General features: G+C 44.8%; 1 protein-coding gene and 2 long non-coding RNA genes across 4 annotated transcripts in view; 2 read left to right on the top strand and 1 right to left on the bottom strand.

The window, feature by feature from the left end:
• Window positions 1-17824, bottom strand: part of SCD5 (stearoyl-CoA desaturase 5) — a 175896-nt gene that overhangs the window by 87884 nt on the left and 70188 nt on the right. The gene's annotated exons all lie outside the window — the stretch shown is intronic.
• LOC147370377 (uncharacterized) overlaps window positions 1-17824 on the top strand; it is a 50884-nt gene that overhangs the window by 9995 nt on the left and 23065 nt on the right. The window lies entirely within an intron of this gene.
• On the top strand, window positions 8478-10261 carry LOC147370378 (uncharacterized). Its single transcript, XR_015165236.1, has 3 exons — window positions 8478-8585; window positions 9382-9517; window positions 9835-10261. It is a non-coding gene; the product is annotated as an uncharacterized LOC147370378 (long non-coding RNA).

Here is a 17824-nt window from a genome sequence, read left to right as displayed (position 1 = left end):
AGCTGTCCCCCAGGAGACTGATGGCAGGACAGCTCCTCAAACTGGCAGCCCTCAGGCTACAATCCGCCCACAGATTTAAAAAAAACAAAAGTGAAAATTAAAAATACAGGATTTCAGGAAATTCCTGGGTGGTCCAGCGATTAGGACTCTCTGCTTCCCTTGCAGGAAGCATGGGTTCCATCCCTGATTGGGGAACTAAAATCCCACATGTCCAGTGATGTGGCCCCCCCCAAAAAAAAAAGATTTCAAATTTTATTTATTTATTTGTTGTTGTTGTTCAGTTGCTAAGTCGTGTCTGACTCTTTTGTCACCCCATGGCTGTAGCCTGGCAGGCTCCATGGGATTTCCCAGACAAGAATACTGGAGTGGGTTGCCATTCCCTTCTCCAGGGACTCTTCCTGGCCCAGGGATCGATCTGGTGTTTCCTGCATTGCAGGCAGATTCTTTACCAACGAACCACCTGGGAAGCCCATTTATTAGGATTATTTTTATTGAAGTATAGTTGATACACAATATTATATTAGTTTCAGGCGCTTCCGTGGTGGCTCAGAGTAAAGAGTCTGCCTGCAATGTGGGAGACCCAGGTTTGATCCCTAGGTTGGGAAGATCTCCTAGAGAAGGAAATGGCAACACACTCCAGTATCCTTGCCTGGAAAATCCCATGAATGAAAGAGCCTGGAGGGCTACAGTCCATGGGGTCACAAAGAGTCTGACACGACTGAGCGACTAACACACATCAGGCGTACAGCATAGTGATTAAAAAATTTAAAGGCTATATTCCATTTATACTTATCATAATACATTGGCTGTATTCCCCGTTGCTATACAATATATCCTTGTACCCTTGATCTTAGCCAAAAGGCCTAGAAGCAATATCCTTGTGGATTATTTTATATATAGTTTTTTTTAATCATAGGATTTTTTTTAATTGGAGGATAATTGCTTTACAATGTTGTGTTAGTTTCTGCTGATTCAAAATTTAAAATTTCAGTTTCTACCTTCTTCTGAAAAATAGAGAGAGCTGGAAACATCAGGAGCTAAATGGCCCTTCCCTTCTGATGCCGCCCCCACTAACCCCATACACAAGGACACTCTAGGGTCAACCCTCTTTGCTTATCACCCGCCCAGCCTCTGATCTGGAGCAGGGCCGAGGCCTTATCTATTAGGCACAGAAGATACAGCTCTGAAAGTCCACAGTATATTTTCTTCAGAAGGAAAACAAACATAACAGTAAATATATAATAACGAATCCAGCCTAGGTTATATGTGTCTTTATATAAATGGTTATAAAATATAATTTCTAATTTTCCTGATGGCAGAAGGGGCCCATAACAGCAAAAGTCATAACCAAGCCCAGTCCCTGATATACCCCCCCAATAAACAGATTTTGAGTCTGCATCTCAAAATCTGTTTCCCAAAGAACCCAAGCTGAGATCCCAATAAGTAATGGGTTCTGGCAAGAATCATCAATGGATGTTGTTATGAGTTGAACTTTGTCCTTCCAAAACTGATGTATTGAATTCCTAACTCCCAGATGCACCCAGAATGTAACCTTACATAGAGTCTTTACAGATGGAGTGTGTAGGACAGGATAGGCCCTGATCCAGTATGCTGCTGCTGCTGCTGCGTCGCTTCAGTCGTGTCCGACTCTGTGCGACCCCATAGACGGCAGCCCACCATGCTCCCCCGTCCCTGGGATTCTAAAGGCAAGAACACTGGAGTGGGTTGCCATTTCCTTCTCCATTGATCCAGTATACTGGTGTCCTTATAAGAAGAGGAAACCTGGACCCACACACACACAGAGGGAAGACAAATAAACCTGCAAGCCAAGGAGGGAAGCCTGGAACAGATCCTTCCCTTGGGGCCCTCAGGAGGAACGAACCCTGCCAACATCTTGATTTTAGGCTTCTGGCCTCCAGAACAGAGGAACAATATACTTCTGTTGCTTAAGCCACCCTGTCTATGGTTCTTTGTTATAGCAGCCGTAGCAAACTAATACAGATACTCAGATAATCAGATCAGAGGAGTGATGCAAAGCAGGATACTCTCCAGGTCTCAGAGAATCACCCCTGGGACTGCAGACTAATTGTGAAGCAGAAAATAAAAGTTTACAAAGGAGGAATCTGGCACCTAACCAAGAAATTTAGCATAGGGAATGCTGGAAGAACTTGACATTAGATGTCTTTTGACAGGATGAATATGAAGCACATTGCATCACCCTGGAGGAACTGCTGCCACCTAGGCTTAACTTTAATCTCCATATGCTTGTATTCTCAGCTCCTGGTATACAGAAAATAGGGAGAAAAGAAAACAATCAGACAACTCCAAATGTGGGACATTCTACAAAAAAAACTGTCCTGGTCTCTTCAAAACATTTATGTCAAAGTTGAGAGCCTTTTCTAAAGACAGAGAATAAATATCAAATGGGATGCAATAATCTTGATTAAATCTGGAGTCAAAAAATAAAATTAAAAAGATGTTTTGAGAACTGAGAAATTTGAATATAAATGAGATATATTATTATTAAGTTATGATAATATCCTTATTTTTCGGGGATGCATGTGGAATTATTACTCCTTGGAAGGAAAGTTATGACCAACCTAGATAGCATATTCAAAAGCAGAGACATTACTTTGCCAACAAAGGTCCGTCTAGGCAAGGCAATGGTTTTTCCTGTGGTCATGTATGGATGTGAGAGTTGGACTGTGAAGAAGGCTGAGAGCCGAAGAATTGATGCTTTTGAACTGTGGTGTTGGAGAAGACTCTTGAGAGTCCCTTGGACTGCAAGGAGATCCAACCAGTCCATTCTGAAGGAGATCAGCCCTGGGATTTCTTTGGAAGGAATGATGCTGAAGCTGAAACTCCAGTACTTTGGCCACCTCATGCGAAGAGTTGACTCATTGGAAAAGACTCTGATGCTGGGAGGGATTGGGGGCAGGAGGAGAAGGGGACGACAGAGGATGAGATGGCTGGATGGCATCACTGACTCGATGGACGTGAGTCTGAGTGAACTCCGGGAGTTGGTGTTGGACAGGGAGGCCTGGCGTGCTGCGATTCATGGGATCGCAAAGAGTCGGACACGACTGAGTGACTGAACTGAACTGAACTGAAAGGGCCACAACATGTGTAACTTAGTTTTAAAGCAGTGGTCCTCAACATTTTTGGCACCAGGGACTGGGGAAGACGATTTTCCCATGGGCCAGGGTGGTGGAGGTGGGAGGCAATGGTTTAGGGATGATTCAAGTGCGTTACATTTATCGTGCACTTTATTTCTATTATTATTACATCAGCTCCAGCTCAGATCATCAGAATTAGATCCCAGAGGTTTTAAATGACTGAGAAAAAAATTAAAGATAAAGCAACTGTGGCAAAATGTTAATAACTGTCGAATTTGGTAGCAGATGTGCTGGTGTTTACTGTACTATTCTTTAAAATTCTCTGTATTTGAAAACGTTCATATTAAAAGTTTGGAGGAAACAAATGTCACTGAGAGCCAACACAAAGACACTAAATGTCACCTTTCTTCTTTTGCTTCACACATTAACATACCAACCAGTTGAACACAGAGGGCCAGCATGTGGGAATATGGGTTAAACCTTGCTTTGTGCTGGCTTTATGATATTCAAGAAATTAAATATATTCATACTTAACAAATCCTCCTGCAATGTGGGAGACCCTGGTTCGATCCCTGGGTCAGGAAGATTCCCCTGGAGGAGGGCATGGCAACCCACTCCAGTATTCTTGCCTGGAGAATCCCATGGACAGAGGAGCCTGGAGGGCTACAGTCCATGGGGTCACAAAGAGTCAGACACGACTAAGTGACTACTGCACTTTTCTGCTCACAATTAAGCAGGCTCTAAGATAAGTGGGAAATGCAAAGTCAGATAACAAGAAATATTATAAAAAGATGTACAGGTGGGTATGTTTCTGTCTCCTCTGATCCTTTCTGAGTCTCAGTTTTCTCATCTGTGAAATGAGGAGAATAAAACAAGTCAGGAAGGCTTGTTCTCAGGATTAAAGATGAGGGATGCCCAATGGCTGACACAGAGTAGACAGCTGATAAATATCCTCTGAACTGCTGTTATTACTCTGACTGTGGGTGGTGGGGGCAGCCAGCAGCAGCAGAAAGGTAAAAACCTAGACATCCTGGCCAGAGCGCCTGTCCTCCAGGTGGTGCTGGGCCGTACTGCCTCTGAGAGAAACTGTGCGTGCATTTTCTTCTGATGAGCAGAACAAGGGTAACTACGAGGGCAGTTCACTCTCCTCCAGGCAGAGAAAAGTGGACACACATTCTGTCTACATTTCAGATGGCACACTCATATTTAGGATAATAATCAGGAAGAACTCAAGATTACTTTCTTTCTCTTTTTTCCATTGGAGTAGAGCTGCTTTACAGCGGTGTGTTAGTTTCTGCTGTACAGCAAAGTGCATCGCCTATACGGACACATATATTGCCTCTTCCTTGAATGTCTGTCCCATTTGGGTCACCGCAGAGCACTGAATAGAGTTCCCTGTGTTATGCAGTAGGTCCCTCAGCAGGTTCTCAATCTCAAATAGATTGTTATCTATTTTATACATAGTAGTGGCTTCCGGATGGCTTAGACGGTAAAGAATCCGCCTGCACTGCGGGAGACCTGGGTTCGATCCCTGAGTTGGGAAGATCCCCTGGAGGAAGGCATGGTAACCCAGTCCAGTATTCTTGCTGGAGAATTCCATGGACAGAGGAGCCCGGAGGGCTACAGTCACTGGGGTCGCAAAGATTTGGACATGACTAAACCAGGGACGGGGGAGCCTGGTGGGCCGCCGTCTATGGGATCACACAGAGTCTGACACGACTGAAGCGACTTAGCAGCAGCAAACCACTAACACTTTCCATGTGTATATGTCAATCCCAATCTCCCAATTCACCCCTCCCACTTTGAGGGGTTTCTCAAAGATCTGTTTTAACAAAAAAGAAAAGTCAGAATAGTTCCACAAGAAAGAGGCCAAAGTTTTCCTGTAATCTACATCAAGACCTTGTAATACTGTATTGCTTAAAAAAAAAAAAAAAAAAAACAACTTCCCTGAGCTTTAGAAGAGAAAGAAACCTTTCCACTTCACATGCAATGTAGATGACGTCAGGCTATTCTCGGAATGGAAGGAGCCGAAGGACAAAGGCTTTTGATGTTTCAAATAAAACCTTGAATGTGAATTTTCAACTCAAACCCCAAGAGAGCTGTCACTCCCCATCAGCCGACACTAATTTTCCGAAGGTAAAATCCAAATCCCAGTTTTCTTTTCATTTCACCATCAACTACTCAGAGTACCTCCATGGTACCTTTTCGTCTCGCCTAGCAAACACAAATGGCAGCTTTGGGGGCAGGGTTTTTTTTCTCCATTTGTTATTGTGACAGCTTTAGCTCATCCGTGAAAATTCTAAGACATGACGCCTGGTGAAGATAAAGCCCTATTCCAGAGGCATTTGATTTGGGTTCAAACCTAAGGGGAGCAGCATACAAGTGACAAGATGAGACACAGAAAAAAAAAAAAAGTGAGGAAAAGCCACCTGAAAGGTGGACGAACTTCTGAAGCTCCCAGGGGCCTGAACCAAAGGAGTGGAGACAGCGTCCTTCCCAAAGGCTCTTAGAGGCACAGGCAAAGTACTTTCTGCTGCCAGCGTGTCTCTTACTAAAAAATAGCCCTGAATTTTCACAGCAAGGCTAATAGAACTCTCCCAACCAGGCAAACCTGAATTACTCAGACCCTGAGTGGGGAAAAAATGGTTATTTTTATTCTGCTGTTCAAGGAGGCAGCTGTTTACTTATTTAATCGAGACTTGCAGTAAAATGTGTTACACACGGCAATGTCCAACAGACACAGGCAGAACTGAATCAGATTTTCAGAAAACAATCCTTGCGTGCCTGATTAGTTGTATCTGACTCTTAGTCGTGTCTGACCCCACGGACTGTAGCCCACCAGGCTCCTCTGTCCATGGAATTCTCTCCAGGCAAGGATACCGGAGTGGGTTCCGGTATCATTCCCTTCTCCAGGGATATTCTTGACCCAGGATTTGAACCTGCATCTCCTGTATCTCCTGCATTGGCAGGCGGATTCTTTACCAGCTGCGCCACCTGGGAAGCCCCCAAATAACCCTTACAATATGCAGTGCACTGATACTTTCTGTTTATTATTTTTAAAATGTTGGTCACGATTCAAACTAAAGTTTTAAAGCGTCTACTAGGTTACAATGTGCTGTTTGAAATACACTGGGCTGGATGAAGCCTGAGTCTCTTGGCACGGTCCTGTCACATCTTAGCCCTCCTCACCCAGTCCCTTTCCCTAGGAGCTGCCAGAAACCCATCTGGATTGGTCAAGAAAAACAAGACAGCTTTTCTTTTTCCTCTGCATTTCCAAACTCCTGAAGGGCATCCATCATGGAGGCTGACCCATGTCTAATGGGGGAGAGGGTGTCTATTTTCCCTTACAGGAATAATGAATGGTGAGTTACAGAAGGGGACTGAGACTCCTGGGTTCACATCTAAGTGAGGAGAGACTTCTCCACCAGAAGACCCATCAGATTCGCAACTCACATGTCCTCATCCTTGGATTCACAGGAAACCTGAGCTTGACTATAGGACGTAAGGATTTGGGTGCCACAGTGATAGGCAGTGGACGTGCTGCCCACTTGCAGAACGTACACCCTGCACTGTCTCTGGAATAGTCCATGGAGGGAGGCCAGCCTTCCCGATCACAGAGAGCGGTGCCCTGTGCACCCCGGCCCTGTGGCTGAACACTCAAGAGAGGCACTTGTCTCACCCTGTCTTTTCTTAGGGGGCATATGTGACATCTGGGCTGCCCTGGTGGCTCAGATAGTAAAGAATCTGTCGGCAATGTGGGAGACTCAGTTGGATCCCTGGGTTGGAAAGATCCCCTGGAGGAGGGCATGGCAACCCTCTCTTGCCTGGAGAATACCATAGACAGAGGAGCCTGGTAGGCTATAGTCTATGGGGTCGCACTTTCGCTTTTGCTTTTTTTCATGTAGGGTCTTAGTTCCCTGACTAGGAACTGAACCGTAGCCCCCTACATTGGAAGCATGGAGTCTTAATTACTGGACCGACAGGGACACCCCATATCCTCACCCTCTTTGAGTGTCCAGGCCCCACCTGAGGGCTCCTCAAGTCAGGGGTTATGACTCACATGCACCCCCAGCCTCTGTGAACGTCCCTCCTTTCATCTTCCAGGGAGAGGGTCTGCTCTAGGCTTCGGTTCCCTTTTGGTTGTTTTGAGAACTAATGGTCCTTCCTGTCTGCCCCCTTCAATTCAGTTCAGTTCAGTCACTCAGTCGTGTCCGACTCTTTGCGATCCCATGAATCGAAGCACGCCAGGCCTCCCTGTCCATCACCATCTCCCGGAGTTTACTCAAACTCACGTCCATCGAGTCAGTGATGCCATCCAGCCATCTCATCCTCTGTCGTCCCCTTCTCCTCCTGCCCCCAATCCCTCCCAGCATCTGCCCCCTTAGACATCCCCTAACAGTCAGACAAGACTGCTCTGACTCCACAGGTAAATCCCTCACCATATGGTGCTCCCCTGGGAGTGTCCCAGATGACTTTTCCCGGTCTGGGAAAGTCCAGCTGCTCTCAGTGTCTCCTCTTTGGCCTTGAGCTTTTTTGTGAGCAAGACTGTCTCTCATCTCCTCTGCACCGTTTGCCACCTTGCATTAGTCCAGAAGTTTAGGCCAGTTAAGAATCATCATTCTGAATTCACCTATGCAGATCCTGTTTTTGTCTCCTTGTCCCCTTTTTTTTCTGTAACATATTCTGAATTGTTGCTGTTCAGTTGCTCAGTTGTGTCCGACTCTTTGCAACCCCATGGACTGCAACATGCCAGGCTTCCCTGTCCATCACCAACTCCCAGAGTTTGCTCAAACTCATGTCCATTGAGTCGGTGATGCCATTCAACCATCTCATCCTCTGTCATCCCCTTCTCCTCCTGCCTTCTATCTTTCCCAGTATCAGGATCTTTTCCAAAGAGTGGGCTCCTCACATCATGTGGCCAAAGTATTGGAACTTCAACTTCAGCATCAGTCCTTCCAATGAGTATTCAGGGTTGATTTCCTTTAGGATGGACTGGTTGGATCTCCTTGCTGTCCAAGGGACCCTCAAGAGTCTTCTCCAGCACCACAGTTCAAAAACCTCAATTCTTAGGTGCTTTAGTTTTCACAATTCTGCCTGCCATTGTGTGTCCCCCAAGTTACCAATTAAAGATCTCCTGCCTGAAAAGAGTCAGCAGGCAGCCATCCAAACAGCTGTTTCCAACCTGGCGACTCACCAAGAGTCACCCGGGTGTTTTCGAACGTCTCTGGAGCCACAGATGCACCCCAACCAATTAAATCAGACCTCTGCGGGTGGAGCCCCACCTGGTATTTTTAAAGCTCCCCAGGTGATTACAAAGTGTAGGCAAGATTGGGAATCATTGTTTATTGTTCTCATTTACAGTGGGTTTTATGTTTTAAGATGCTTCTTCAGCCAGTAGGAGAGCAGATGCTCCAGTTTCCAGAGTGAAGACCATTACATCCTCATTGTCCAGGAAGGTCACTTGCAGAGGTTAGATCTCACGTCAAAAAACAGTCTTTTAAATAAAAATCAAGGGGACTGCCCTGGTCCTGTGGCTAATATTCTGGCCCTCCCAATGCAGAGGGCCCAGGTTTGATCCCTGGTCTGCCAATGCAGGAGACGCAAGAGATGGGGGTTTGATCTCTGGCTTGGGAAGTTCCCCTGGAGAAGGCAATAGCAAACCACTCCAGTATTTTTGCCTGGAGAATCTCATGGACAGAAGAGCTTGGAAGGCCACAGTCCGTAGGGTGGCAAAGAGTTGGACACAACTGAAGCAACTTACACACACACACACACACACACACACACGGAACCACAAGATGCACTAAAGATCCCGAGTGCCACAACTAAGACCTGGTGCAGCCTAATTAATTGATGAAAAAATTTAAAAGAATAAAAATAAAATCACTTAGCCCTAAAAATTAAAAAATAAATAAAAAATAAAATCAAGCCAGTTCTCAGCACAAGTATGTGGATCTCCAAAGGGACCCAACCAATGCTGTGGCCTCACCATAGATCACCAAACCCATGGAAAATGAGTAGGCTGTTGCTCAGAAGGGAGAAGGATGGGACTGGGCTGGAAGGGGAAGGCTGGGTTTCCCAATAGAGACAAGAAGCTGCACCTCAGGTGGTCATGGAACCATGGGGGCCATCAGGGGAGCACGGAGCCTGGGCCAGAGCTGGAGATTGGGTAGGTGGCTGCTGAACACCAGATTAGAGTTACTGTGTGTGTGTGTGTGTGTGCGTGCGCCTGCTCAGTCGTGTCTGACTCTTTTCGGCCCCATAGACTGCAGCCTGCCAGGCTCCTCCGTCCATGGAGTTTTCCAGGCAAGAATACTGCAGTGGGCTGCCACTTCCTTCTTCAGAGGATCTCCCCAACCCAGGGATCGAACCTACATCTCTTATGTCTCCTGCACTGGCAGGTAGGTTCTTTACTTCTAGCGCCCCCTGGGAAGCCGAGGATTACTGAAAGAAAGAAGAAAGTGAAGTCGCTCAGTCGCATCCGACTCTGTGACTCCATGGACTGTAGCCTACCAGGCTCCTCCATCCATGGAATTTTCCAAGCAAGAGTACTGCAGTGGGTTGCTATTTCCTTCTCCAAGGGATCTTCCTGACCCAGCAATCAAACCCCGGTCTCCTGCATTGCAGGCAGACACTTTACCACCTGAGCCACCAGGGAAGCCTGAGAATCCTGTAAAAAGTCAGTTACCTTTTCCTGTGTTTATACTTTATTTGATAGGCTCAACTGGAAGCTCTCTGACAGCAGCCATCACCCCACCTGCAAGAGTATGGGCACACAGCTCTGCATCCCATAAGTCTGAGCCAACAAGAGGTTGTCAATGGAATTGTAGATATTCTCGGAATTAATGGAAGCAGAGGGAGAAGTGGAAGGGATGTGTTTAGGAGGAAGCATTTTAAATACACCATCATCTTCTTGAACATAAAAAGCATACTCTTGAAAAACTGCTTCTTCTGAGGAAGGTTCCAGTCAAGAGCTGAGAGTCTCCAAATAAGCCAAGTTTCCTGTCTGTACAGAAGCCCCCCAGCCCCCCCACCCCCACCATGAGACCCATCAAAGACCAGATTGGCATGCTCCACCCGAGTAGGGTGCTTTAAGCACTTTTCTTTAAAATAGAAAAAAAAAATTTAATTGACATATCAGTGAATCAGTGTGTGTGCTCAGTCATGTCCAACTCTTTGCGACCTCGTGGACTGTAACCCGCCAGGCTCCTCTGTCCATGGGATTCTCCAGGCAAGAGTACTAGAGTGGGTTGCCATGCCCTCCTCCAGGAGATCTTCCCAACCCAGGGACTGAAGTTGCATCTCTTGCATCTCCTGCATTGGCAGGCAGATTCTTTACCACCAGTACTATCTGGGAAGTTGATTTACAATATCATGTAAATTTCAGGTGTACAGCACGGCAGTTTGGTTTTATATATATATATATATATATATATATATATTCTTTCTCAGCTCCTTTTCCTGTATAGGTCATTACATAATATTGAGTACAGTTTCCTGTATTATATAGTACGTCTTGATGGTTATCAGTTTTATACACAGTGTGTGCATATGTGTGTATATTAATCCCAGTCTCTTAATCTGTCCCTTCTTCTACACCCTCTTCCCCCTTTGGGAGCCAAAAGTTTCTTTTCTGGGTCTATGAGTTTTTATTTGTGTTTCAGAAATAAGTTCATTTGTATCATTTTCTCTTTTTACATTTCACATATAAGCAATATCATATATTTGCCCTTCTCTGTCTGGCTTACTTCACTGGTATGATAATCTTTAGGCCCAACCATGTTGTTGCAAATGGCATTATATCACTCTTTTTAAGGCTGAGTAATATTCCGTTGTATTTATATGCCTCATCTTCTTTATCTGTTCATCTGCTGATGGGCATTTAGGTGTTTTAGTGCTTTTCAGTTCCTTTCATTTCATTTTCACTCGCAACTCAGTGAGAGTTGACGACTGATGTGAAGTGGACCAGCCAGGTCTGCCATCAAGAGCAGAAAGCTGAGGATATGGAAGTGTGGAGGTACAGCAGACTCTGCTCAGCGCCTTCTCCTGGTAGTCAGCAGGTTGTAGCTGGGACTGAAAATTATTTTGTCTTCATCAGGAATCCAAGGTGCAGATCACTGCTGCTGGGCTGAGGCCTGGCACGTACCCAGCCTGGCTAGGACAGCTCCGAGCAGTCTGTAAGGGCGAGTGAGGGCAGAGCAGGCCACCCAGAGAGAGCACCAGTTCCCTCCCCCTCTCTCCTGCCAACGCAGAGGAACTTTCTCACAGCCATTGCTGTGAGTCAGTCCAGGACAGAGCCTGGGGCTGTGAGAAGCCTGGACACAGCAAGCATCGCCGCTGCAGCAGCTACAGTACAGGCCACATCCAGCTGTATGCGCGCAGTCTGGAAGTGGAGCCCTTCTTTCCAGAGCTCTGCATCCTGCAGAGAGCCTCTCCAGGTGCTGGGATGCAGGGGGGTTCCAGGGTCTGGAGCCTCGGGAGGGGAACCCCATCACACTCCACCTACTAAGACAGAGAGTGAGCTAGATAGAATCCAGACCATGTAAGGACTCTGAACAGGCCAACTCACTCCTCACTCCCCTTCCTCCCCAGAGGTAGGAAAATGACTGCAGTTTCCACTTTTTTCTTATTTATATTATCTCTCCTTTTACTTTGGAAAAGACAAGTTGTCATCTGCCTGGGTCAGACCAACTTTTGCCTCTTACAAGCCCCACAATTCCAACTATGAATGTTGTGATCAGGGTCCCTCCCCTCCTCTCCTGACTTTCCTTCATTGCTTGCATCTTTGATCAAAGGCCATTTTTTTTCAGGGGAGGAAAATTCTTTTCTCTCTTCTCCTATTACTTCTAAAATCGTCCAGTTTTTATCCATGGAGCTGCTCCTCCAGGAGTGTTTCTCTGCCTATTTCATGTTCCACATTTGCTAGCCCCCACCGACGTGAGTCTCCTCATGGCTGAAACTCACCACCTGTCAGATCCTGCTGAAACTCAGGCCCTGGCCAGGTTCTGAGATGGCATCTATCACTGGTCATTGACAGCCCTCCAGGCTGGGACACAGTCCCTGGGTCCCTTCACTCTAGAAAGCGAAAAGACTCCAACAGAGCTCATGGAAAGAAATAGAATGTGGGCTGTTAGGATAGCGAGAGCTCTGGATCCTCTTCCTCGGTGATCCTTGAAGTGTGGATCCCAGACTAGAGGCAGCAGGGGCCCGGAATGTGTTAGAAGTGCTATTTGCATCACCATCAGTCTAGGAGAAAGAGGCGGAGCGGTGGTCCCCAAGCACTGGCATGAATGATGGCAGGAGGATCATGGCTAACGTTGATTAAGCATAGGCGCCCTGTACCAGCCTCGGTTCTCAGAACTTTATAGCATATTTAATCATCACAACAACCCTCGGAGGAGTTAAGTACTATTCATAAATCCTGCAGTTTTACCCATGTGAAAACTGAGAAATGGAGAGGTTCAGCAACTTGGTTTAATCGTAGAGTACATGACAGAACAGCAGGTCAGGCTCTACACACGCAATCTCACACACACACACACACAACACCACTCTATTTCACTCCTCTCTCTGCCTTTGGTCTTTTTTCCCAGAGCATGGGCAAGGTAAGCTTGATTCACTGTCATGAGATGGTGAAGTTTAGTGGCTCCAAGCTTGCACTTAGGGCCAACTGCTTGGGTCTGAAGCTTGCTTCTACCACATCTTAACTTTGGACAAGTCACTTAGGTTTCTGGTGCCTATTTCCTCAGTTATAGAATGGGCAGAGGGGATTTAATGCCATCTCTACCAAATTACAGGATTTTTTCACAGAACTAGAAGAAATAATCCTAAAATGTATATGGAACCATAAAAGACCCAGAACTGCCAAAGCAATCGAGAAAAAAGGACACAGCTGGAGGCAAATGCTCCCAGACTTCAGACAATACTACATAGCTACAATAATCAAAACAGCATCATATTGGTACCAAAACAGACAAATGGGCCAAGGAAATAGAAAAGAGAGCCCAGAAGTAAACCCACACATCTATGATCAATTAATCTTCAACAAAGAAGGCAAGAATATACAATGGAGAAAAGACAGTCTCTTTAGCAAGTGGTGTTGGGAAAGATGGACAGCTGCGTGTAAAATAATGAAGTGAGAACTCACCCTTACACCATACACAAGAATAAACTCAAAATGGCTTAAAGACTTAAATATAAGACATGACACCATAAAACTCTTAGAGAGCATAGGCAAAGCATTCTCTGACACAAATTGCCATGATGTTTCCTTAGGTCCATCTCCCAAGGCAATAGAAATGAAAGCAAAACTAAACAAAGGGGGCCTCTGTCAAACTTACAAGTTTCTGCACAACAAAGGAAACCTGTTTATGAACACAGGGGTATATGTACCCTGTTTATAAAGCCTGTTTATGGTTTCCTTTGCTGTGCAGAAAGAAAATGAAAAGATAACATATGGACTGGGAGAAAATATTTGCACATGATGCAGTCAACCAGGGCTTAATTTCCAAAATATACAAATAGCTGATACAACAAACAACCCAATTAAAAAGTGGGCAGAAGACCTAAGTAAGCATTTCTCCAAAGAAGTACATACTGATGGCCAATAAGCATGTGAAAATATGCTCAACACTGCTAATTATTAGAGAAATGCAAATCAAAGCTACAACGACGTATCACCGCAAACCAGTCAGAATGGCCATCAGTAAAAAGTCCACAAGCAACAAATGCTGGAGGAGGTGTGAAGAAATGCTGTTGGTGGGAGGACAAATTGGTGCAGCCAGCATGGAAAACAGTGTATGTGCACGTGTGCTAAGTCACTTCAGTCGTGTCCAACTTCTTGCGACCCTGTGGACTAGAGCCCACTAGGCTCCTCTGTCCATGGGATTCTCCTGAATCTCTTAAGTCTCCTGTATTGGCAGGCAGGTTCTTTACCACTAGCACCACATGGAAAACAGTATGGAGGTTACTCAAAACATTAAAAATAGAGTTGTCATATGATCATGAAATCCCACTAATAGGCATAGAGAGAAAATTCTAATTCAGAAAGATACACATACCCCTTTGTTCACAGCGGTACTATTCACAATAGCCAAGACACAGAAACAACCTAAAAAATGGATAAAACGATGTGGTGCATATATACGATGGAGTATTACTCAGCCACAAAAGAAGGAAACAATGCCATCTGCAGCAGCATGAAAGGACCCAGAGATTAGCATATTAAGTGAAGTCAGAGAAAGAAAAGTATCATATGATATCACTTATATGTGGAATCTCAAATATGATACAAATGTGTGTCAGTCATTCAGTCATGTCTGACTCTTCGTGACCCCATGAACTACAGCCCTCTAGGCTCCTCTGTCCTTGGAATTCTCCAGGCAAGAACACTGGAGCGGGTAGCCATTCCCTTCTCCAGGGGATCTTCCCAACCCAGGGATCAAACCAGGTCTCCTGCATTACAGGCAGATTCTTTACCATCTGAGCCACCGGGAAAGCCACCTATGATACAAATGAACTTATTTAAAATAGAAACAGATTCACAGGCATAGAAAACTTATGGTTACCAAAGGGGATAACAGGGGTTGGCGGGACCTCTCAGTAAATTAAGATTCTGTGATTAGCCGATACATACTACTATATAGAAAATATTCAAATAACAAGGTCCTACCATACAGCACAGGGAACTATATTCAGCATCTTATAATAATCTAAATGGAAAAAAAATCTGAAAACAAATATGTGTATATATTCATACATATATTTGAATCACTTTGCCTTACACCAGAAACTAACACAGCATTGTAAATTAATTATACATTGATTAAACATATATATATATAAATAAATGAAATAAAAATAAAGAAAGAAACAGTGATACTAACTGTTCCCATCTACCTCATAGGGAAGATAAAATGGGTTATCTTCATATTCTGTGAAGCTAAAATGGGTTATTATGTGTCAGCATGCCTGATGCAGAGCATATACTTAGTAAGTGTTAGCTTATATCTCAAAGGCCTCTAATTGGAGGAGGAAAGAAAAAGGAAGAAAAATATGAGACAAGGAACAGAGGGGAGGAACAGAGGAATTGTTGGAAACCCTCCAGCAATTTCTCTGCTAAGAACTCATGGAGGGCCCTGCTGGTTCTCTCATCTGCCTGCAAAGCACAGGCTAGTGAAGCATCTTGTGCACATGTGAGGTGGGTCCACCCTGGGTCTCACGCGTGTGTTTAATCTTCCTGTGAAAGCAGATGGCGTTGAACAGGCCCGCCAGCCTCTGTCTCTGTAGAACTGCCTGATGCAAGCAGAATCCTGTGTCCAAGCACAGAGATTCAGGCATCTCTGCTGCTGCAAAGAGGCAACTGTGAGACAAACCGATGAAATGTAAGGCCTGCTTACACATAAGTGAGGATGAAAAGAAAAACGGCCTCTACTGAATAAAATGACGTCTCTGTCTCAACCTTCAGAGCATCTTGCGACTTTGACGAAATGTGTGACTATATTTTACTAGGATTACTGTTGCTGTCAGAGGTGGATGCAAGGAAAAATAAGAGGATGCCAAGCTTGAGGAACAAGAAGGATCAGACCAGAAGGAAAAAGAGACCTGTGACTGGGAAATGTGAGATTAGCTTAATTTAGGGGGAGATTCTTACAAGGAGAGAAAGGAGTTGATGCTCTGCCTCCAGCAACTCCCAAACAATCCAAGCATGAGATCCAAGGAGGTAAAGCTCTGGCATTAGATGAGCCAACTGGATAGTTAACCCGACCTGATTTTCTCCTGCAACCACTCCAGGGTCTTGGTAATCACATGTCCCCTGTCTGTACAATCAGCAGGGAATGCCACTGGAAAAGACCATGATGCTGGGAAGATTGGAGGCAAAAGGAGAAGGGGGCGGCAGAGGATGATATGGTTGGATATCATCACTAACTCAATGAACATGAATTTGAGCAAATTCCAGGTACCAGTGGAGGACAAAGGAGCCTGGGTGCTATAGTCCACGGGGTCGCAAAGAGTTGGACGCGACTGAGCGACAACAAGCGATGCCGTTTTGGTGTGATTCCAGCTTGTGTTTACAATCTGTGCAGCTGTCAAAAACCACAAGACGGAGATGGAAGGATTTACCTCTTTTCTGTCCTTGATAAATTACAATATACAGTGCAGCCTATAAAACCGTGTTTCTAACCAATTTTGTAATGACAGACGAAACACAAACACCAAAGCAAGAGAGACTCAAATTCACTTCTCACCCTGCGATGTAACAAAACCGAATTATCTCTTCTTAGCTTTATTGTTGTTGGGGAATTTTTTTTACATATCTATGACTCAGCTACTTCACTTTCACTTTTCACTTTCATGCATTGGAGAAGGAAATGGCAACCCACTCCAGTATTCTTGCCTGGAGAATCCCAGGGACAGAGGAGCCTGTTGGGCTGCCATCTATGGGGTCGCACAGAGTCGGACACGATTGACACGACTTAGCAGCAGCAGCAGCAGTCAATATTCAAAAAATTTGAGCTCAAGCTGTTTTTCACGTGGGCTTCCCTAATGGCTCAGATGGTAAAGAATTTGCCTGCAAGGCAAGAGATCCAGTGATCCATCCCTGGGTCAGGAGGATCCCCTGAAGAAGAAAATGGCAACTCACTCCAGTGTTCTTGCCTGAAGAATCACATGGAGATAGGAGCCTGTCCATGGAGTACAAAGCGGGGTACAGTTCATGGAGTCGCAAAGAGTCGGACACAACTGAGCGACAAAGCACACAGCACATTTTTCACTTAGCATTATTTTATATCAACTTTTCTATTTGCTTTCATGATAGACAAACTTACTATCCTTAATAGTAATATTAAATTTCATTTTTATACAACAGTTTGTTTTTATTTTAAATTTTTAGGTATTGCTTTTTCTTTCTGTTTTTTCCCCTTATTTTTTCTTCTTTTGAGTCATTTCTCCAGGATATGATTCCAAACACATGTTTACCAGGCCAAAGGATGTGATCGTCCATGGCTCAGTACACTTTGCCATGTTGCTTTCCAGAAATATTGTACTAATTGATGTCAGTATGAGAATGCAGCTTTCTCCAAAGCCTCGCCAGATTTTGATTTTGTAATTATAATGTACTTTTACCAGCTTTGCTGGCATTGTATAATTTTGTGTTTTAAGTTCCCACGATTACTAGGGAGGCTGCATCATTTTGCAAGGATTTGTTTTCTTGTGTGAATCATGCATTCTGATTTTCTTGACCATGAAAGTAGTAGAAATAATATTGCTCTCACAGATGTGGTTCCATTCCCTAGAGATTCTGAATGTTCCTTTCTTTTTTTTTCATCCTTTCTTTTTTTTAATCACAATTTCTCCCCTAAGTCACTTTGACTCAAGAAAGTTTTGCTTGGTGGACACAGGTCCCACTCAGGCGGAAGATCATCAATTCAGCTCAGATTCCCAGTGCTCTATTTACTGGTGGCTGCACACAGTAATCCCCTCATAAATTTTCCTGAAGGCAGCATGCTTTTTGAGTCCCCTAGCTCCCTAATGAACTGTATTCCCGATTTGTCAAATATAGCCAGCAATTATTCAATGTTGTATCATGTGCTACTGGAAAAAAGAAATCAAGGGTGCTATTTTCATGCTTGCCTTTCTGGCCATCCCTGACTAATGACTGTGCCTTTCCGCCAAGGTAGAGAAGGAAATGGCACCCCACTCCAGTGTTC

This window comes from Bos grunniens, chromosome 6 (assembly GCF_055505025.1).
Source record: "Bos grunniens cultivar Pamir isolate PY7600 chromosome 6, Bosgru_T2T1.0, whole genome shotgun sequence".
Classification (NCBI taxonomy): Eukaryota; Metazoa; Chordata; class Mammalia; order Artiodactyla; family Bovidae; genus Bos; species Bos grunniens.
The sequence above is the reverse complement of the archived record's forward strand: the minus strand, read 5'-3'. Positions and strand labels throughout refer to the sequence as shown.